The sequence below is a fragment of the Macaca nemestrina genome, chromosome 3 (genome assembly GCF_043159975.1).
Source record: "Macaca nemestrina isolate mMacNem1 chromosome 3, mMacNem.hap1, whole genome shotgun sequence".
In the NCBI taxonomy this organism is placed as follows: domain Eukaryota; kingdom Metazoa; phylum Chordata; class Mammalia; order Primates; family Cercopithecidae; genus Macaca; species Macaca nemestrina.
Genome location: NC_092127.1, coordinates 168,593,129 through 168,615,698, shown reverse-complemented (window position 1 = coordinate 168,615,698; position 22,570 = coordinate 168,593,129). Strand labels below are relative to the sequence as shown.

At 35.7% G+C, this 22,570-nt stretch overlaps 1 long non-coding RNA gene across 5 annotated transcripts in view; it reads right to left on the bottom strand.

Moving 5' to 3' along the window:
- Positions 1–20,047, bottom strand: part of LOC105487796 (uncharacterized) — a 39,130-nt gene extending 19,083 nt beyond the window's left edge. For 4 of the 5 annotated variants that reach the window (XR_011620632.1, XR_011620633.1, XR_011620629.1 and 1 more), the window contains exons 1-3: positions 19,969–20,047; positions 9,715–9,856; positions 5,214–5,361 (exon numbers count right to left, since the gene is read on the bottom strand). This is a non-coding gene — a long non-coding RNA (uncharacterized lncRNA). Of the gene's footprint in view, positions 1–159; positions 229–5,213; positions 5,362–9,714; positions 9,857–19,968 lie in introns of all 5 variants that reach the window. The other variant, XR_011620630.1, reaches the window with a different exon arrangement.
- Between the last annotated feature and the right edge of the window lie 2,523 nt (positions 20,048–22,570).

Genomic DNA, 22,570 nt, shown 5'->3' with positions numbered 1-22,570 from the left:
TGGACAGTTCGACTTTTTTCACAATGTGACTTTTGTAAACACTCATTTGTCTCTGGTGGTATAGACTCTTTTGGAAATCTTCTTACTAAAAGACTCGACTGCTTATATCTTGGCAAGTTGAAATACTAGGAAGGCAATCATTAATAAGTCACTACTTACTGAGAAGGGAATTTAAAACAGAAACGTACAGGCAAGCTGCTATCAGTAGGGCAGAGGTTTCTAAGGTACCTAAGGATAGAAGAAGGGAAGAACAGTAGGTTTTTCACGCTAATTTCATCCATAACCTTCGCACAAAAGTGACGATGGAAATATCATAAGGAGTGAATGAAGGTCTCCAACCAAGCTAGTGAAAACGCTTCATAATACATCAGTTATAAAACCTCCTTTCACTACGTATATACTGAGTGTCTCGTACCTAATAACACTTAACCTACTGGTATTGTAGAGTAGTAGAAAAAAGCAAGGATTTTGAAGTTAGATGAGTTGAAGTTAGCTGAATACATTGGGTGAACCATTTAACCTTTCTTACCTATGATGTTTTCATCTGTAAAATAAATATATTGGATAAGATTATCTAAAAAGTCTCATTGAGTTTCATAAAATCTGTGGTGCTACATATGTTAATAACCAAACTCCAGGTAGGGTATATATGATATAATGAAGGAAAGAATTGGATTTATTTAAAAGAAAAAGACCTGGTTTGGAGTTTTAAGCCTACTTAGATGTCTTCCCTACTGGCTTTGTGATCTTAGATTTGTAACTTAAGTCTTATGATAGTGCAATTTCTCTTCTCAAAATAAACATAATAATTATTTGGTGACAGTGTTTTTAGTAAGGAAAAATATAATAAAATGTAGAAATATGCTTTCTAAACACTATGCAAATATAACAAATTGATAATTATGTATTGGTCAAAGATGTTGAGTCTCAAATAAAACTGTGGGTGCCTAAATTTAGACCTTTTTTGAAGATACATATTTCTGGCTAACAGCAGGCATGACGTTTCATTCTTTCTTTCCCTACTGAGGATATTTTCTTATGTTAAGATGCTGGTGTAACAAGATGACGAAGCATCTGTTATCTTGAATCCCTGATTCAATAGTGAAGAAAAGTCCTCACTAACCAGAATTTGACAGGTAGATTTAGTGAAGAATAAATTCTGATAATTATGTCATGGAAATTAAGGAGTTAACTTAGCTTTGTAACATAACTAATTTTGCCTAAGTGACAGAAGCATTATTCCGGGGTGGGGGGGAAATCTTTGTTGAGTATTACAGAGAGAAATTATTCTAAATGAACCTGACCATATATGGATATTAAGTATGTTGAGACTTTGAGCAACACAAAGACTGAGTAGTTAAAACAACAAGAAAATGCAATGGTGGTGGTTATAATGATACATTTTTAAGGTAGAGGGGCATATTTAGCATTGGTGCTCATCATAAACTGAACCAGGCCCATGTCAAAAACCAAGGAAGTTCAAACTAGGAAAACCATCTATTCAATGCCGGTTATGGTTTCAAGGTGTCCCTTCATTTCAAGAAGCTGATCCTCTTAGGAACAGAAAATGGCAAGAGCAGAGAAGGTGTTATGGGTCTACTCATTGACAGAGATTTAAGGCAGTTCTCTATATGAAGTGGAAGACCAGAATAATATATGAGTACATTTATATATGTATACATATTTACAAAGTCATCATATAATCACATGTGCATATGTTATGTGTACATGCTTATGTTAGTCTCTGTAACTAGAATATTCCATGAAGGCAGAAATTTTCTCTCTCTTGTCTGGCCCAAAGTAGAAACTCAAGCAGTATTTGCTTTATTTACTAAAAAGGTGAGTGAATGGTTGAATAAAAGCAGCAGACATGTGAATGGCTGAGTGACAAATATAAATGTTGGACACAGTGTATTTGGGGAAGAAAGTGCAGCTTGGTGTCATGTGGATACTAAATACTCAGGTTAGACACATTGAAAACTAGAGTTTGGGCAGCAAAATGTAGGCACTGGGCTTTTAATATCTTTTCCACTTTTGTCAGAATTGTCTCAGGAACTAGTAGGGTGAGTGAATTTTCTTCACACTCTCGAATTTCATAAACTTCTAATCCTTGACTGTGATATTGTCTTTCTCAGCTGTCTGCATTTGTTCTCTCTCCTAAACAGATACCTCTATGCCCCACTCAGTTTTAATTTCTTCCCCCACCTTTCCGTATACCTTTGTCTGGCTCATTTCTATTTAACTTATAGCCCTCAGAAAATTTTATTATCTCACAAAACTGAGCAATTGAGTGTGTGTGTGTGTGTGTGTGTGTATGTGTGTGTGTGTGTATTTCACGGCAATTTTATTTTCTATTACAATAGTTCCCACTTATCTGTGGGGGAACAGTTCAAGACTCTCAGTGGATGCCTGAAACCGTGGATAGTACTAAACCCTATATGTGCTATGCTTTTTGTACGCATGTATTCCTATGATATAGTTTAATTTATAAATTAGACACAATAAGAGATTAATAGCAGTAACTAATAACAAGTCATAACAATTAAAATAATAAACTATAACAAAAATTATTGAGTATAATCTATTTCTCTCTGTCAAAATATTTTATTGTACTGTATTCACTTGTTATCAGGCCCTGATTGACCATGGGTAACTGAAACTGCAGATAAGTGGTGGTTGCTGTATTTAAAAGCAGCTTTTCTTTAATCATGACTCATCTGGAAGCTCCATAAAACCAATAATCACGATGATTACTCAATAATCATCAATAATGATATAAAGAATACGTAAGTTAGTCAATACAACTAAAATTTGCTAATACTTGAAACTGAAAAATGCAGGTACTGATAACTTTATTTTATTTAATAGAGTTATTTTACATACATTGCCTAAGATTGTTCATGGTGTAGAAAATGGGGGTTCTGTAATACCACAAAAGTGAGAAAACATGCCTCTACTTTTGCCATACAAAGAAATATATACAGAAAATAGTAGTGTGGGTTAAATAGTTTCTTTAGAACTTAGATAAAGTCTGAGATTTTTAGAATCACACATATAGCCTTGGTGAAATTATGTAGATTAAAATTTGTCTCAAGTATTCACACAACTCTGTAGTTTGTAAGCCTAAGCAACAAGAAGCAAAGAGAAACAGTGAGATGAGGAGGTGAAAAGGAGTATCAAATCAACCCGCTCTAGTAAGAATAATGGTAGCCTATCTTGTGAAGCCTACATGCATAGGTTAAACTTTCCCAGACTGTGAAATAAAAGATGACAGAATTGCATTCTAACTTTAGATAACAATTGTGCAATGATTCTGAATAAATATGCATATGTTTACAATATAAGGTAGTCACTAGAGTGTCTAATGAATCATCATTGATCCAATTAATATGAACAACTACACAAAGGAGAAAGTAAAATCTGAAGTGGAAACTATCCAAATGCAGTTTTGCAATGTACTTCTACTTCTGTCTTTCTGCAGAATTCAGATAACAATGACTTTTTAAAATTCCACTAATGAAATGTTGTAGACAACAGAAAAGGGCAGACTGGCTGAATGTACTATATCTGTGAAAGAGTAGGTGTATTACACATGGACAGACATAATCAATCTTAAATCATCGTCTGTAAGACAATCCACTGTTTTTATCTATCCAGTCCCAGTCAGATAATCTTAAATGTCATTAAGGAGTTAGTAGACATATGATGCTACTGCACTATTTGGGTTTGAATCCTGGCTTAGACAAGTTAAATAGTTTATGGCTCAATTTTCTCATTGGTAAAGTTGGGGAAAACACTAGTAATTATTTCCTAAATTTCTTATAGAGGTTAAATAAGTTAGTATGTGTACATATTAGATAACTCTGTGTGTGTGTGTGTACAAATTATCAGATATTACTACAATTGTTAACACAATTCTATCATGGAAATCCATAAGAGTTATCGAAGGAGGTGTTTTTGATCCATTGCTATTGAACAAGCTTATCTGAATTGACTTTTAGGAGCTTTACTCCCTTCTTTATTATGCTCTGTAAACTGTTATCCTGAAGATAGTAATAGCTAACTCTTATTGTGTAATCACCATATGTCAGACACATTGTGTATTAAAGATTTTAATTATGATAAATGAAAGAATAAATACATAACACATGCAACAGTTACTCACACTATCCCCATTTTTATTTTATGGGAACTGAAGCATAGAAAGCTCAATGATTTACTATAATCAAACATAGGATCAGAAGCAGAGTTGAAGTCATACACTCTAAATCGAAGTCCAAGCCTGTCTCTCACATCTCTTTTCCTGCCTCTTAGTGGTGGAGATATTCCTTTTTCTCTCTTAATCTTTCTCTCTCATTCTCATCCTCCTCCTCCCACTCCTCCTCCACCTCCCCCTACCCCTCCTCCTCCTCCCACTCTTCCCTCCTCTTCCTCTCCCTCCTCCTCCCCCTCCTCATTCTCCTCCTCCCTGTCCTCCTCCTCCTTCCCCTCCTCCTCCCCATCCTCATTCTCCTTCTCCTCCTCCTCCCCTCTCTCCTCATTCTCCTCCTCCTCCTCTTCTTCCTCCTCCTCCTCCTCATTCTCCTCCTTTTCCCTGTTCTCCTAGTTAGCCTTTGCATGATTACTAATGGAAGACTAACAGAATCTGATTCAGTTTGTACCTTCATCGTTTCTGCCTGCTGGGTAAAGAGACTATAAAGGGTCCAGGGCGGAAGGAGGAGTGCTAGTGGATGAAAATCCTGTAAAGACCTAATGGTTCCTTAGATTGGGGTGTTCATGATCAATGTATTGAGAAATTAGACTCTGGATATATATCTAAGGTGAGGTCAAAGCAGCTTATTTTGACATTATCAAATACCTCCTAATGACAATAGCAGCAGGAGTTGTGCAGATTAACTATGTGAGCACCACAGCCAGGTAACTGAGTACACATCATAGGGTGAGCAGTTTCTCAGTAATAGCTAAATTTGAACATGCATTTGAGTAGAAGTATATCTATGACTACCAGTGAACTAATCTTTTCCTTGTGCAGACACCATTTTTGAGGATGATATTTAACTGCTATAAAGGTAGCTGTTCGGAAAATGGGACAGAGGTAGGATCATAGACTGGGAATGAGGGTGAGTATCATGTGGCTATAAGGGGAAATAAAAGAAAAGATGACGGTCTACAGACTTGGAACCTCAAAATGTTTAGAGCACCAAAATACTCACAGGAGTTCTAGAGTTTGCAGTGGCAAGAGATCCAAATAGGCAGATTAGTGGTAGAACAGATAAAGGCGTTGATAACTAGTCATTCTTTACAAATCAGAGAAGATGAAGGCTTTGTAGACCAGAGGCTCATACAATTCTGGTTATCTTCCTTGAGAAAATAAATAAAAAATAATAAATATAAAGTGTGGGTCATTTTCTTGCAAATGGCCAATGTAAAATAGTGGCCCAGAAGTTTAAGCTTGATTAACGCCATGATAAATCTACTACCAATTGCAGAATATATGTGAAATACATTTTATTTTTATTCACTCCTAATTTCTTACAAAACATCACCTATAAAAATAGTGAAAATGGAAATTCCTAAAATAAAAAACATGTACATTTTAAAGTATGTATCTCAAATTGTTTCCAAGCTCCCTCTTTATGCCTTTTGTGATCCAAACACTTAAATTTTTTTTTTTTTCCTGCAAAAACTATTATGCAATTTGGGTTACTTATGATTGCTATTATTTTTTATGTGATTTTTTTTTTACAGATCTTCCAAATACTTATTAAAACACAGGACATGTTCAACTCTGGACATCTGTTTAGAAAATGAAATAGGATCTGAAATAGTTCAAAAATTGAAAACGAAGTTAAGAACTTAGTCCTTTAAGAAATGATGAGGAGACCAACATCATCTGATAAAGGAGACTACGAGAGACTACAAATGGGCTGTTTGTACATGGCCATCCCCAAATTGCTGTCTTTCATCTTGTCTATATGAAATCCTGAGATGAGGAAAGCAGTATTTATTTTCAATTAAAACCCCATCTTTTTCTGTAAACTCTTACTGCAACCAGTGTCTGATCTGTATATTTTGTGGCTGAATTGAAGGAACCGAAAATAAATCTTTTTCAAAGTCAATTTTTATTTTTCCCCAAGGATTCCACTTTTCAATTTTTATAGCCCCATTATTTCTGTAAATTCATGTTTTTTATACATCCAAGTCCTTTTCCCTTCTTTTGGACTTTAGCAAGGAATTTATTGAAAGTTTTGATAATTATCAGGGAATAGGTTTAGCATTTCTTTAGTTAAGAAGCTGTTCTAAATTATCCCTAAGGGAAACTGAAACTCTTCCTTGGCCCGGTCACTCCACCCTCCAAGGACAGTATGTCTATGCACTGGAGTAGCCTTCTTTGTTGAAATGCTACCCAAATCCTTCGAGATTCCTTGTATTGGTTTGATGAGCCTTCTGCCCCTTAAGTTCTTAAGTATTTTTACTCCACATTAGACTGAATAAAAGTAAACAGAATAAGCAAAGTGTCCTAAATTAGTTTTGAACCAGTTGGATCAGATAAATCTACCTTGGGTAAACACCTATCACAGTCAATAGAAATCCCCGGGCCTTCCAGTGATCCTGGGGCCTAAATTCCTAGATAGTAATTATGTGCTCCTTTGGCAGAAACTGACTTGTGAAAAGGGCCAATTATCACATTAAAATAGACTCTTAATTATACCAGAGTGTTATATCCAACAGCATGAAAGCTACCTAAATTAACTTTCCTTTCAAATAGAGGTAACTATTGAGAAACATAAGCACAAAAATGCAACTTTTTTTTTTTTTTTTTTTTTTTTTAAGAGAAGGAGTCTCACTCTGTCGCCCAGACTGGAGTGCAGTGGTGCGATCTTGGCTCACTGCAAGCTCCGCCTCCTGGGTTCACGCCATTCTCCTGCCTCAGCCTCCCGAGTAGCTGGGACTACAGACGCCCACCAACACTCCCGGCTAATTGTTTTGTATTTTTAGTAGAGACGGGGTTTCACCGTAGTCTCGATCTCCTGAGCTTGTGATCCACCCGCCTTGGCCTCCCAAAGTGCTGGGATTACAGGCCTGAGCCACCACGCCCAGCCAAAAAATGCAACTATTAATTTGAGCAATGGTGGAAGACATTTGCTAGAAATCACCACGTTAGCCAGCACCAAGCTAACAACAAAAGAGGGTAGGGAATTTACTCTCTCTCTGAATCCTGGAAAAGGAAAAGGAAATGGTATTTGGTAAACATGTGTTGACATCTCCATTATGCTAAGGAGGTGTTTCAGTTAGCTTTTGCCATATATTAAACCAATCCCTAATGTAGTGGCTTAAAACAGTCATGAGGTTTATTAGTGCTCAATTCTGTAGGTCATCTTGATTTTCCATGTGGTGTGTGTAAAAGTTAAAGAAAGAGAAAAGAAACATAAAATGTGGTTTAACAGTTAAAAATGGATTTATTTTGGGGAATAAACCTGAGAGGGGCTTCTGGCCGATTTTGGTCAGTAGTGCTATCTCTTACAGACTAAGGCAATTGGTTTCAGGGTGAGAGAGCTTATCATAAGCTTGGAATGTTTCTGTGGGGGGAAGAAGTTTATGGTGGGGTTGGAATGTCTCTGGTTGGATGGGAGGTTAGCTTGGGGCTGACATCATCTCTCCAGCCAGAGGGAAGGTTATCTTGGGACGCATGTCTCTGGTCAAGGAGGGGTTTGGAACGTTTCTGGTTGGAGATGTCATTTACGGTTTATAGTGATGCTGACCTTGGCCATTAGGTTGATGCCCTTTGGATTTAGGAATATTTTGATCAAGATGAACTTTAGAATAATGGTGCTTGTCCAAGATGGTGATGCTCCTGCTCTGTCACTTTGGGCAAGGTTTGTTTATTTATTTATTTATCTATTTATTTTTGACAGAGTCTTGCTCTGACGCCCAAGCTGGAGTGCAGTGGCTCATTACAACTTCCGCCTCCTGGGTTCAAGCGATTCTCCTGTCTCAGTCTTCCAAGTAGCTGGGATTACAGGCATGCATCACCACACCCAACTAATTTTTGTATTTTTAGTAGAGATAGGGTTTTATTATGTTGGCCAGGTTGGTGTTGAACTCCCAGCCTCAGGTGATCTGCCCATCTTGGCCTCCCAAAACACTGGGATTACAGGCGTGAACCACCGTGCCTGGCCAATGGGCCAGTTTTGATGGTGTTGCCCTCTCACTTATCTATGGTTAGCTGGCAGCTCATCTGGATGCTGGGTAATATCACATGACCCCACTCTTGTGACTAGCTACTGGCAGGCTGGTGGATCCTCAGGTGGGATAGCTCATCTCAGCTATCTGTGGTCTCTCATTTTCCAGTAAGCTATGCCAACTTTGTTTACATGGCAATCTCAGATTTTCAAGCACTCAGAGAATGAGCCCTGAGGTATTTTCAAATCTCTGCTTGTGTCACATTTTGTAACATGCCATGGGTCAAAGGAAGTAATATGGTCAAGTACACATATATGGAGTGGAGAAATAAACTTCATCTCTTGGTTGAAACAGGTTAAAGTGACTTTGACAAAAGGTGTTCATATAGGGCATGCAACACTTGTGGCTAGTTGCTACTGATGCTCAAATCATGTTGAATCGAAAACCACTGGTGATTACTCTCCTGACTTTCTACCTTTCTCTTTCAATTCTTAAAGCATGTTCTTGATCACAGCAAATTCCATTTAGAAACAAAATTGTTTCCTCACATACTTCTGAATTTTTCTGCAAACTTTTTGAGCTATTGATCAGTGGAGAAAAAAACCCTATCTGTCTTAATATTTCTACGTTATACTGCTTGTCAAAAGGCATCTTTAAAGACAATAAAAGCAATATTTTATTTTTAACAAAGTGAAAACATCTGATGGTATTTGAGAGTCAGTGACTACATGCCAGAATCGTGTTTCTCTCTTCTTAACGCTATGATTTATGGATCGTGCATATGCTTAAACTTCTCTAAAGAATATCCAGGAACCTACTGCATGATGTCTACATTAATTTTGGTAATAAATCACACATTTCAAACAGTTGGCTAAAGCATACTGGGAAGTTGGATAACATACAGAGTTTCTACAAAATTTTTAAATGCTGGCTGGGGGTTCTTCCCAAAGCAATAGGACTAAATGATGACCTTTTGTAATATCCTCTCTGGAGACTGGGTAAAAATTAGTGACTGAATTCTTTCTAGTTGTCAGTAAGTTTATGTCCATTTTGTTATAATCTTGATCATTACACTGATTCAAATTATCACATTGTTGGGTATGATATCAAAGAAAGAGAGAGGAAAGGGACTAAGAAATAAGAGAGAGAGAGAGAGAGAGAGAGAGAGACGGCATGCCATAGAGTCTGATATTTATCAGTGCAATGGTTTTCTAAAATACATTTCATGGATCATTAGCCTTAAAGATATTTGAAGGATTTATTTTTAAAATACTAATCTTGGGGTGGCAGAAGAAAATAGTTTGGAAGATAATACCTAAGATTTTTCTCCTTTTGGGATATCCACAATATACAACAGAATAATTAAAGGCCTTGAAAAAAAATCTTTACAAACCCACCTATATTTGTTTACTGCCTGTTTTTGAAAGAATATAATAGACCACTTATCAAATAAACTTGATAAGATCAGCTGGCTCTCTGAAGAACAGGCGCTAGAGTAGGAGGAAAACAGAAAGGGATATTCCTCCCTACCTGCAGAAAGCAGTGATGACCATATCAGATGTTCATTCCTTGTGGTACTCTAAAATCCAAACTTGCTCAAGCTTTGTGCAATCAAGAAAGCAGAAATCTAGTGCACAATCACTACTCAGACGGAGCCATTAATTATGTTGAGCTAAAGGAGGAGAATATGAGAGAAAGGAGCAATTAGAAGTTTCAGTCAATTCTGTAGTTTCACCATCAAGTATACTGGTTTACCCTCTTTACTCAGTGTTTTAAAGCATACACAATTGTTTTGAAGCCTGAAGACAGTTCAAGGAGAATATATATATATATATATATATATATATATATGTACTTTTTAAATAGTTACTTATTCATAGAGCATCATTAGCAACTGGTTAGGAAAGGATGCTTATGGAAAAATAATATTACCTTAATGAAGATACAAAAGGCAGGTAATGTATTCATTTGTCAAAATGATGTGTGAGATTTTGGTATACATGACTCTTACCGTTTTTGCACCAAAGTTTCCTGAATTAGTTTTGTATGATGTAACAATGATTTAAACTGGCTACTAAATATTAAGCCCTAGACATCCTTGACCCTTCTTCATAGCCTTCATCCATCCCACCCTTTAATTTCTTTCTGACCACCACAAATACTCATCTGCAACTTCAGTAACCTAATCAAATCACTACTTCCATTTTATGCCCCTAGAAACTTTCACATTTAAGACTGAGCTTCCCTCTATAACGCACATACATGAGCTATTTATGAGACACCAAGAGAATAAAAGCAAATAATAATAACATCTAATTTTTTCTCTCTTTAGTCATTACAAAATGACTTCTACTTTAGTTGTCTCTTTTAATCCATTAGAAGACAATACAGGCCAACTTAACGGTTTACTAAAAACAAACTAACAAAAAAAAATTAGAAGCTCATTACCCATGCTTCCTTATTCCTTATTGCTGGTTGAAAGCTATAATGAGCTTATGTTCCAGAGCGAACAATGGACACAATGTTAGTGACATTCTTGTATTGTGGTTTAGCATTATTGTAAATCTGGAAAAATTCCTGTCCACAAAAAACTTTCAGGTTTTGTTCGGGTTTCAGACACTTATGAAATAGATTGCGCAAAACAACCACATATTATTCTCCTCTATTCTGTAATTACCTTTTTGTGGTACATTCCTTGACTTCTGCTTATGGACTTCGTTCATACATATAAAATCATAGTAGACTGCCTGTGGCCCATTTTCCTTCAAAACCATGAAGGCAGAGATGGTAATTTATCTTTCGTTTGTTTATTTATTATTAAAGGTCACTCAAAAAAGGGAAAAGAACTATTCACAATTATCTCATATATTTGAAAAATGGGCATACTTGGTAGTAGCTAGGAATTAAGTATTTAGGACAGATGATGCCGACCAGAGTTAACCTAATCTCAGGCATTCTATGTTTTTATCCAGTGCAGAGAAACTGTGGTAATGTATTTTAATACTCCTCTGCATTCAAAGTTTTCAAGAATTCTGAACTTATAACCTATATGTAAGCTAGTGCCAGTACTTTTCTGAATCCAGAAAGTTTTATAAGAATATAGATATTCTAAGCAAATTTCTTGATTCAGCAGACGGCAGGAAAAAACAATAGATCTATCACTCCCTTTTCATGTAAATTTAAATGGTCAGATGTTCAGATGTCTTTCTGTTATACTTGCATTCGTATTTAAAGTACTTGCTTATGTCAAAACTTTGCTTATAAGAAAACTGAATGAAATCTTCACAAATAGATGAGTCTGTAATTAATCATAGTCTGATGGACTCAATATGAATATCTGTTCTAAAAGGACCTCATTTAACCATGGATTAAGGGTCTTTGCCCAGTATATAACAATAGATCTGGAGACCATGCTAGCCACCACTCTCCAACCTGATTCCTGATCCAATAGGACCCCGTTCGGAGAGAACAGAGGAAACCCACAGAGATGTTGCTATGTATGATATTGGAGATTACTGAAATCAGAGAACAGTTCCTAATTGTGAGACACCACTAATTCCAAAAGTGTTGAAATAATAGAACATTTCCTCAATTTGGATTTCAAACTATATCTCTCCAACATTATGTTAAAATAATCTCCAAATATTCATTTTCATTGTGTTTAATAATAATCATCCAAAGTTCATACTCAAAATGGAATATATTTTGAACTATATACAGTGCTTTAGGACTAGAGAACATGTTTTTATTTGGCCTTTCAAAATTGCTCATAATCATCTAAAGTATACTGGATAAAGCAGATTTACCTCCATGCTAAAGTATTTTAGTGCTAGCTTCAGTTTGAAGAGTCTTTAGAAATGGAATCTATTACAGAAACTCAGGCAAGGATCTAAGAATATCTCTGCGAATGGTTACGTGTGTAAATAATACTATTTATGCGTATTTTCTCCTTTATTGATACTTTAAATTTCAACTAGCAGTCTTCAGAAAAAAAAAAAAAAAAATTAAACACCAGGAGTATAAGCTGTTAAGAATGACATACTAAAAAATGTAGTTTTTAGGGGGGATTTTGACTTCTTGGGCTGCCTATCTATACAATTCATTCTTAAAAATCATATAGAGGATTAAGAAGCTTCAGTGAGAGAAATGGAAACTTGGAGAACTTTACTGAGACATTTGTGCTAAGGATAGTCAGAAAATATCATTTTTCTAAAGGCATAGGATCTTGAGCTGTGATCTTGCCAAGTCGTAGTAGCTGAGTAGGCTCAATTCCTCTCAGTGTTTGAATGTGAGATTTCAGGAGATGACATAAAATATGAAAGAAATGCTGTTTCTGATTTGTAAATATGGTATTACTTTATTCTTATTTCAGGTTTCATCCAGGGCCCGTAGAGAGTAAAATAAACTACTGTGTTAATTTTCTTATAAAAAAAAGTAAGTGTTTATTAGAAATGCCTGGACACGTTTTTGTAATTAGTTTGTGTTTTCTTAAAGTGTCATTCATAAACTGCCATGCATTTATTGTCTCTGGCACACTAAACATATCCCTACCACAGTTTCTTATTCTACATACAAAATAGATTTAGAATAAAGAACTTTGAAATTTTTCAAAAAGGGAAGAGGAGTAAGGTTAAAACTGATGTTTTCGAGTACATAAGGAAAAGCAGTCCTGAATTGAAAGATAGAGATGATATGGAAATTATTTAACAACCTGGTTGTGATAGATGTTTATCATTTGGAGTGCTTACCAACTCTAAATAACAGAGCAGCACCCACAAGTGCATATGTGGTGCACATCAGCACTGGCTTCAAGTCAGGAGCTTACAGTGACTACTAGGTTTTGCTGAAGCAGGAATGCTATAGTCGGTTCTCTTCTTCTATATTTTACTTAAAAAAAAAAATGATAATAGTACTCTTGTTATCTCGGTTATCTTGTCATCAACATATGATCAACTACCTTTTATGATAACAGAAAAATAAAGGACAGAAAAGTCATGTCTCCACCCCAAATCTCTATCTATACTAGAAAATGTATTTATCCTCTCATAGGGCTAGTTAATATCAAAAGGATAAATTGTTAAAATAGATATATTAACTATTCTATGAAAAATGCTGTTTTGAAATCACAAAGTATTGACTTACATAGTTGGATAATGTACAAAACAATGTTCATATTACTCTAAAGGAGATACATATATATTTATATAGTCATTTTGGCACAAGGGTGTATCTCGTGCTATGGAAATATATAGCCAACATTTTGAAACTGTTTTCCCAAGAACAGTCTATCTACCAGGCTTACCACTCTAATTTTCATGATTCTTCATTTATATGCACTCCTAAGGCATCTTTGTGATCACATGCTGTTGGCTGGCTCATGCTACTCTTTATCATTCCCTGTTCTTAAGCAGTTTCTTCTAACCTCATTAGTGCTTTCCAGTGTTCCACATGACTGTCAGAAGGAGCTTTCAAAGATGCAGGGCTAAGCTCACTGCTCATCTCAAAAACCAACAGTGTCTGTTCTCTTTACATCTCTCAAACTTCACTTACTTCCATATTCAAATTTCCTTTTCTCAAGCCACGTGTACTTCCATTTCATTTTAAAAATATTTTATGCTTTTAGAAGCTTCAGGGTTTTTCTTTCTTTTCTTTTCTTTTTTTTTAATATTTTCTACTTCTGCTGTTGGAAGTTTTTGTTTTTGTTTTTGTTTTTTTTTCTTGTCCCCGTATCTAGTCCTGTCCCTGTATCTAGGCTGTGAGCTTTTTATCTGTGTTCCCATAACACACTGTGCTTCTGAACTTGACCTTATCCTGGCTCTATTCTCACACACAAAGATATTCATTTGTTTGTATTTCCAGTGGAAATAAAATTTCTTTGTGGTTAGTGCCTGTTCCTGAATTCCCAACGCTTGAAAAAAGGCTTAGCCTAGAATATATGCTCAATAAGTATTTATTGAATAAATATATTAATAAATAAATGACGGCAAAATAAATAATGCTGAAAAGAAGCAAGATAGGAAGTACTATCTTGCTAGAATTTTCCAGACTATAAACAGGTATTCTCCAAAACCCATTACAAAATTAAGATAAAGCTGTTTGCTACTCTTAGGTCTTCATCTCAAGTTGTTTTGTAAGTTTATTTTGACTCCTAGTTTGAAAATACCCTAGCACAAGCAACTCTTTTCAGGCATAAACTTATAAATATATAGAGGAGACAAAAATCTGAACGGTGTAATTTTAGAAACTGTAACAACTTTCTCTGAAATAATATTCCTTTAGACAGACATAACCATGTCTGAATTTTCATAATTAGATTTATGATTCAGAACTTTAATATTTAAAACCTGAGCATACATTAGAAGCGTTTTTTTTTTTTCTTATCTTCAGTGTCTTTCCATTTATGCCAATGAAGTAAAGTATTTTTCTGTGGAATAGGATAGAATTGGTTTCCAAATCCTGACCTATTTATTCATGATCTTGTTATGTTGAACTAGAATCTGAAATTTTCAAATGTTACCTTATCTGTGGAAAGATAATAACAATTCTATGATATGAGAAGGAGTAAAAGACAGTAGATAAACAAATAGCTTCTAGAACAAAACTGCCCATGTTCAAATCTCAAGTACACAGGTTTAGATATTATGAGATCTTAGATGTATTACTTAGCTTATGTCTAATACTTATCATCTGTCTGTAAAAGAAACCGAATACTACTACTACTAACATAAATGTGTACCTTACAGATGTGTTCTGAGGGTTCATAGAAATAAGCCAGAACAAAGAATGTCTGGCTGTATGCTTGCTCAATAAAAGCTAACTAATGTTTTTATCACTCAGTCTTATTATAAAGACTTGCAAATAATTGTTTTATTTAATGTCTGTTAAAACAAACAATCTCATCAAAAAGTGGGCAAAGGATATGGACAGACACTTCTCAAAAGAAGACATTTATGCAGCCAACAGACACAATAAAAAATGCTCATTATCACTGGCCGTCAGAGAAATGCAAATCAAAACCACAATGAGATACCATCTCACGCCAGTTAGAATGGCAATCCTTAAAAAGTCAGGAAACAACAGGTGCTGGAGAGGATGTGGAGAAATAGGAACACTTTTACACAGTTGGTGGGACTGTAAACTAGTTCAACCATTGTGGAAAACAGTGTGGCGATACCTCAAGGATCTAGAACTAGAAATACCATTTGACCCAGCCATTCCATTACAGGGTATATAACCAAAGGATTATAAATCATGCTGCTATAAAGACACATGCACACGTATGTTTATTGTGGCACTATTCACAATAGCAAAGACTTGGAATCAACCCAAATGTCCATCAGTGACAGACTGGATTAAGAAAATGTGGCACATATACACCTTGGAATACTATGCAGCCATAAAAAAGGATGAGTTCGTGTCCTTTGTAGGGACATGGATGCAGCTGGAGATCATCATTCTCAGCAAACTATGGCGAGAACGCAGAACCAAACCCCGCATGTTCTCATTTACAGGTGAGAATTGAACGATGAGATCACTTAGACACAGGAAGAGGAACATCACACACCAGGGCCTATTGTGGGTGGGGAGGTGGGTAGGGAGGAGGGATAGCATTAGGAGATATATCTAATGTAAATGATGAGTTAATAGGTGCAGCACACCAACATGGCACATGGATACATATGTAACAAACCTGCACATTGTGCACATGTACCCTAGAACTTAAAGTATAATAATAATAATAAAAAGATGAACATACTCAAAAAAAAAAAAAAAACTTAACACAATGTCTCTCTCTGAGTAGAAGTTAAGTAATTTCTTTTTCTTAGATATTTTTTCACACATATTTAGTAAGCTCCTTTTTACAGAAAAGCATTTTACCTTAACTTTGCAAACATTGGGAACCTGCTTTTCGATAGTTCAAAAGGGATATCAAAATCCAGGTTTAAGGGGGAAAAGTCTCTATGAATTATTTATAAATTCAGTGCTCTAGATTATTAGTCAAAGCCACGTCATTTGAAATCTGTTTCACTTTTTGCTGTCAAATAATTAATCAAAAGACAGAAATATAGAAAGAATAAAAGAAACATGAAAGGCAGAAAGAAAAAAGAAAGAAGAGAGAAAAGAAGGAAAGAAAGAAGGAAAATAAAAAAAGCATGAAGTTTGGAATACAGGGAATAGTAACAGGCTATGATCTTTCTTACTATTCATGAATTTGGTTGTGAGCATGAGGTGAAGGATATAAACCTGTGGAGAGATTCTCTGAAAAGTGATGATTCTCAAAGCTGTAAAAATGCCTGCCAGGTTGGCAATAGCTTGCAGCATGGCCTCAGATTTGAAGCTTGTCCCAAAACAAGTGATATAAAGCTTATGCATACTCTAACATTTTTGAGTTTCAGTCATTAGATTTCAGAAAACATATGCAAAATATTCTTCAAAAATTAATTATACAGCAGAATAATACTGATGTTGAAATATTAATAAAGGTCCTGAGAGACTGTTCAGTTATTTTTGCTCCAAATATAGTAAATTTCTCCTCATGTATTATACATTGTTTAAATTTGTGTAACATAAATAATACATAACTTAGTCATTTATTTATAAGAGATACACTTTTTGTTCACCTTTTCTAGTTTCACAGCATGTTGTTTTTCATATTTCTCAGGTAAGCTAATCACCTATGTCAGCTGAGTATTGGTCAATGTGCATAAAATGTGAAACCATTAAAATGACTCATATTAACTTTTGATAAATTCTAAGAAGCATTAAAATGGTTAATTGAAAAGGAAAAGTAAATATGCATGGACTGATCTTGTTATCCAATCCAGCATATTTTATTTTAGAAATATACTTTATTAATTTGTATTCAGTGCAATGGTAATACAGATAAAAGGTGAATGTTGATAAAATAACAAAATGCAACTTTTAAGATCTTTACGAAGTAAATAATATCTTTCATTTGTAAAATAATTTTGAGAAACAAGCTCTCAAAAGCAGGACGCAGTGTCTTAAGAAACACACTTTTTGGAAAGATGTGTCCCATTTAATAAGGATTCCAAATTCATCAGATTACCCCATATTAGCAAAACTGTACCTGCCTGATATCCTTTGATTTATGAACGAATGTGAAAGAGGCTTTGGGATAATCGTTTCAGTGAAATTCTTCCTTCTCTTTCACTTTTTGGAAGTTAAAATTAAAGCAAAATGTGTCTGGGCTGTTCTATTCGGTCTGGATGCAATCAAATTAGTTCTTTGATTTGAGCATGATTTCATTTTCACATGAGACGCTATGGAATAGAATCAGAAATAAATTGGCGCTGTGTATATAATTCTATTCCCAGCTTTTAACAAGATATCCACAGGGATTAGCATTTCAAGAGAAATACTATTAATATATAAAACGGAAAAGCTGTAAGTTAGTATTGGTTATTACTCTTAAAAGTAATTTCATAAATAAGCATAAGTAAGTGTGTGAGCACAAAATTTTCCTTTCTTCACTCTTTGGATAGATACCAAATCAAAAAAATGAGAATTAGCTTTTGTGTGTAATTTTTTTTTTCTGGATTTCCCTTTATTTTATTTTTCATGGTATGACTTTCCCCAGCCCAGAAGCCAATTCAGTTCTAGTAATCACCACATAAAGCCAATGGGGAATAGTAAGACAATACTATCAATAAAAGAGCAATCATATGCACTTTTTGAAAAATTGTAATATAAAAATAAGTAATTGACATACATTTTCATTCAATGAATTAATTCTGTGGATTGATTTTTATTTAACCCATGAAATAAACACCACGAGAAAGTTACTCTTATTATCTGCATCTTACAATAGAAGAAACTAAGGCATAAAATGGTTACATGACCCACCAAACTGAAAACAACTACAAATGCTAAAATCAATGCCAATTAATAAACACAGACACACGATAAAAGAATGTCTTAACCATTATGTTATATTAATTCTTTACTTCACTTTTACTATAATTTCTAGGGGCAAGGACCAAATTTTATTTACCTTTAACATTCTCAGTATGGAGTGCTATAGAAAGTTCATAGAAAAGATAATACTCTATTGGTAGAAGTCTTCAAGAAATACACACACACACACACACACACACATATGTATATATGGATCTATATTTTGGAGACAGAGTCTCCCTCTGTCACCCAGCCTGGAGTGAAATTTCATGATCATGGCTCACTGCAGTCTCAGACTCGTGGGCTCAAGTAATCCTCCTGCCTAAGCCTCCTATATAGTTGAGAGATCACAGGCACATGTCACCAAGCTCATCTAATTTTCGGGTGTTTTGTTTTGTTTTGTTTCGCTTTGTTTTTTGTAGAGACAAGGTTTCACTATGTAGCCTAGGCTGTTGAACTCCTAGGCTTGAGGGATCCTCCTGCCTCAGCCTCCCAAAGTGCCTGACCAGAGATACATAATATGTACTCAACATTTATGCATTATCAGCTATGGGCTTTGCAATGACCTTGTGTGAATAATTCTCACTGGCCAGTTGTGAAGTAGGTTTTGGTTTTCCAGTAGTAATCTATTTCATTATGTTAATTATTTAGATTCATTACTAGGCTCCTGCCAGAGTGGTTTTTGGGATTTCCTCCTGGAGCCTAAAGATTTCCTGTTGGCCATTTGTCATTGTCAACCAGCACACTGTCTCATTCTTTGGTGTGATTATGAAAGTCCTAATTCCTTGTTGAGGAAAATCTCTAAAAAGATCTCATAATGGATCAGAAGAAACTGAAATATCTTGAAGCCCAATGAGGGTCAAAAAGTTCAAGGAGATACTTGCACAGGTGTGTGCAATGTATATCTATCTATCTAGCTAGCTAGCTAGATATCTAGCTATGAGAGATGTATGACAGTATATTCTGTGGCTTCATTGTTTCTGTGGAATCAAAATAATTCAGTAGATGCCAAGTATTTCCACATCCTAAAAATAGGGGCCCAAATATCTATAAAAAATCACCTAAAGACTGTAAAACTACTTCTGCTAGTAATATCATTTGCCTGATTCTAGGCCACCTAAGAAATATCAAAGAATTAATCAGAAAATTGAACAAACTGATAGTGAGAGTTTCTGTAGAGAGTTATTGAAGTGCAGACCAGGTGCGGTGGCTCACGCCTGTAATCCTAGCACTTTGGGAGGCCGAGTAGTCCTAGCTACTCAGGAGGCTGAGGCACAAGAATTGCTTGAACCCGGGAGGCAGAGGTTGCAGTGAGCTGAGATCGTGCCACTGCACTCCAACCTGGGTGACACAGTAAGACTTCATGTCAAAAAAGAAAAAAAAAAGAGAGAGAGAGAGTTATTGAAGTGCATTGTGACACCTTTGTAGAGTGTGAGGAAGCAGGGAGTGGTATTTGGTTTATACTAGGAGAAAGGTTCGACCAGGTAATCTGACTAGTTCAGCCTAACAAAGCAAAAGTCAGCAGAACAAAAAGAGAATTAAATTTAAAAAACCTGTATTTACAGGTTCTGCCAGGATAAATATATACCGAAATTTACTGTGGTTTACTCTTGAGGGAGAGAAGCTCTGTCTATAGACAGATTCATGATGCTTTGTGACCTCAAGAGAAAGTGACTTGAGGTGGAACATCTTAGTTTGTTCTGGCTGCTATGAGTACGATAGGCTGTGTGGTTTATAAACAACAGAAATGTATTTCTCATAGTGCTGCATGCATGCTGGGAGTCTGAGATCACAGTGTCAGCATTGCCTGATTCTGGTGAAGGTCCTCTTCTATTGCAGGCTGCTGACTTCCTATTGAATACTCACGTTGTGGAAAGAAGATGAGAGAGCTCTTGCGGCCACTTTTGTAAGGGCACTAATACTATTCAGAAGGGCTCCATTCTCATGACTTAATTACCTCACAAGGCCTCATCTCCTATTATTGTCACAATGGGAGTTAGGATTTCAACATACTAATTTTAAAGGGACACAAACTTTCAGTCTGATTCCTTGAGCACTTGATGTAGAGAAGACAGTTTGTAAGATGACAGCTGAGGTGGTAACCTCAGTGTCAAAAGATCCCCAGCAGCATAAGCATGTGTATGTGTGATGTGTTATGTGTGTGAAACTATATAAACTCCTCTTGAAATAAGATTTCCACATTTGCTACCAGCAATGCCCTGATTATAACTATAGCCGTCCAGAAAGAATGTTTGTTTCTACTTTTTTCTTCCTGTGCTCAACCTCTGTTCAGGAATTGTTTTAAACATCAGCTAAGTGAGAGGAAGAACAGATGAATTGAGAAGTAGAGAAAAAAGAGAGCCAACTCTGCTTTATTCCTAACTATAGGTTTCTCATGCTGAAGTTGACTCATGCTTACCGGAAGGATAGCATAAGGATGAGATCATGAAGTTTATATATTTTGCTGGATTGAAATATATTCTTGGAAAAGAGGAAGATTTGCTTATTATCTGGCAGTGCTATGGTTTGAATGTATTCTTCAAAGCTTGTGTGTTAGAAACTTAATTCCTAATGCAACAATCCTGAAAGGTTGTAACTTTAAGAGGTGATTAGGTCATAAAGGCTATTCATGAATGGATTAATGTTGTTTTTGCAGAAGTGGGCCTATTGTAAAAGCAAGCTTGGCTCTCTCTTGCTCTCTCTCCCTCTAGCCATATGATACCTTTTACCGCCTTGTGGCACAGCAAGAAGGCCCTCACTGGATGCAACTCTTTGATCTTGGACCTCTCGGCCTCCAGAATCGTGATCAGTAAATTTCTGTGCTTTATAAATTACTCAGTCTCATGTATTCTGTTGTAGCAGCACAAAACAGATTAAGACAGAAGGTAATCAGAAAAGTTATGAGACATTCCAGTGCTAAGGAAAATATTATTCTGACACTTAGTAAAGCAATATGGAAGACTTTATTCAAGATTGCTATTGTAGATGTCAACACTCTTGCATTAAGAGAGAGAGAGATCATGTTTCACTCTGGATATTACAAAGGCAAGTGGGAATTGATACCCAAGAAGCAGAGTACAAGAGACCAGTGGATGGGAAATTACTAACCGAAGACATTAAGGGTAGGGGTATCCTTGCTAAACCAAATTAACTTTATTTTTGCTGAAGGGCAGGCCAGAGAGACTAGATATCACAAGTGGGGTGGGGCAGTTCATGTTCAAAGGACTTAGCATGATTCTTGTTATAACTGAATTAGGCAGATTGAAGATAGAGCCCAAGATTGAGGCCTATTTTAAAAGAGGGTTCAGAGGATTCTGACTGAAGTTTGCTCAGATAAAGAGTCTTTGTCACAAGGGACTATAAGAATAGGAGTGGAACTGAATAGGTGAAAAGGAAGCAATAAGATGATCCACAAGGGAAATAAAGCAGTCATATGAAAGGGCAAATAGTTACTGCCAGTTTAACCCTCATAGAATGCAGCTCATTCAGTTATATGCATAATTATGATTAGTATGTGCCATTCACTGGGCTAAGTGTTTTATGTGCATTATCCTCTTTAAATTCATTTAAATTTAAATAGCAAACATGACTTTATTTGATAATTAAAATAGCAAGTTTGAGAGAAAATAAACTAGAATACTATTAGCATAAGTCTTTGTTGGCAACTATTGGGCATAAAAAGACTCTACAGTCTGCATTCTGACTTGGTGAAAGCAAAGAGAATATGGCACTTTATTACAGGGTTCTAGCAGGAGAATGTCTATTGATGTTCAGCTAGTTTCAGAAATGGGAAGAGAGAAATCATTCTTGAGGAGTACTAACCATTGTTTGGGTAGTGTTTATCAAGAGCAGTGAGGAGAACCAGCTGGTAGATCATATGCAGAGGGATCGGAGAGAAACTGCTGCAGGGGACAAGGACTTGTGAAGGTGAAGGATGCAGAGGAAAATTCCCCAGTGTCTCTCACACATGGCTTTCATCTCAGCAAAACTTAAGCGTTTATTCTCCGACCATGGAAAAAATTACTTTGGCAATTTTGATTTGGGGAATGTGTTAGAAGTGTTAGAGATAAATTCCTGTCATTATAATCTCTAGTTTTCAACTGCATTCCTTAAGCCACCTTTAGAAAAACACATTTTGAGTGAAATGTTTTAAAGTTAGTAAGAAACAAGATGTATCCAGCTCGGCAAAGACATGCAGGCACGTGTGCATGCACACACAGACACACACACAAAGTAAAGAAAGGGGGCAACAAGTGTGCAACATACACACACCTGTTTGCAAACATTTACAACTTGGGTTTCTTCTGGAGTAATGATAAAAGCAATTTGGGAGCCGTGTGGCTATTTTCAGATAGAAATAATTTTAGATAAGCAGTAAGGACAAATATTCTAGAAATGTAATTGTTTCTAGATCTCACAGAATAAAAAATGTATTTTCAAAAATACAATAGACATTCTATTGTTTTAA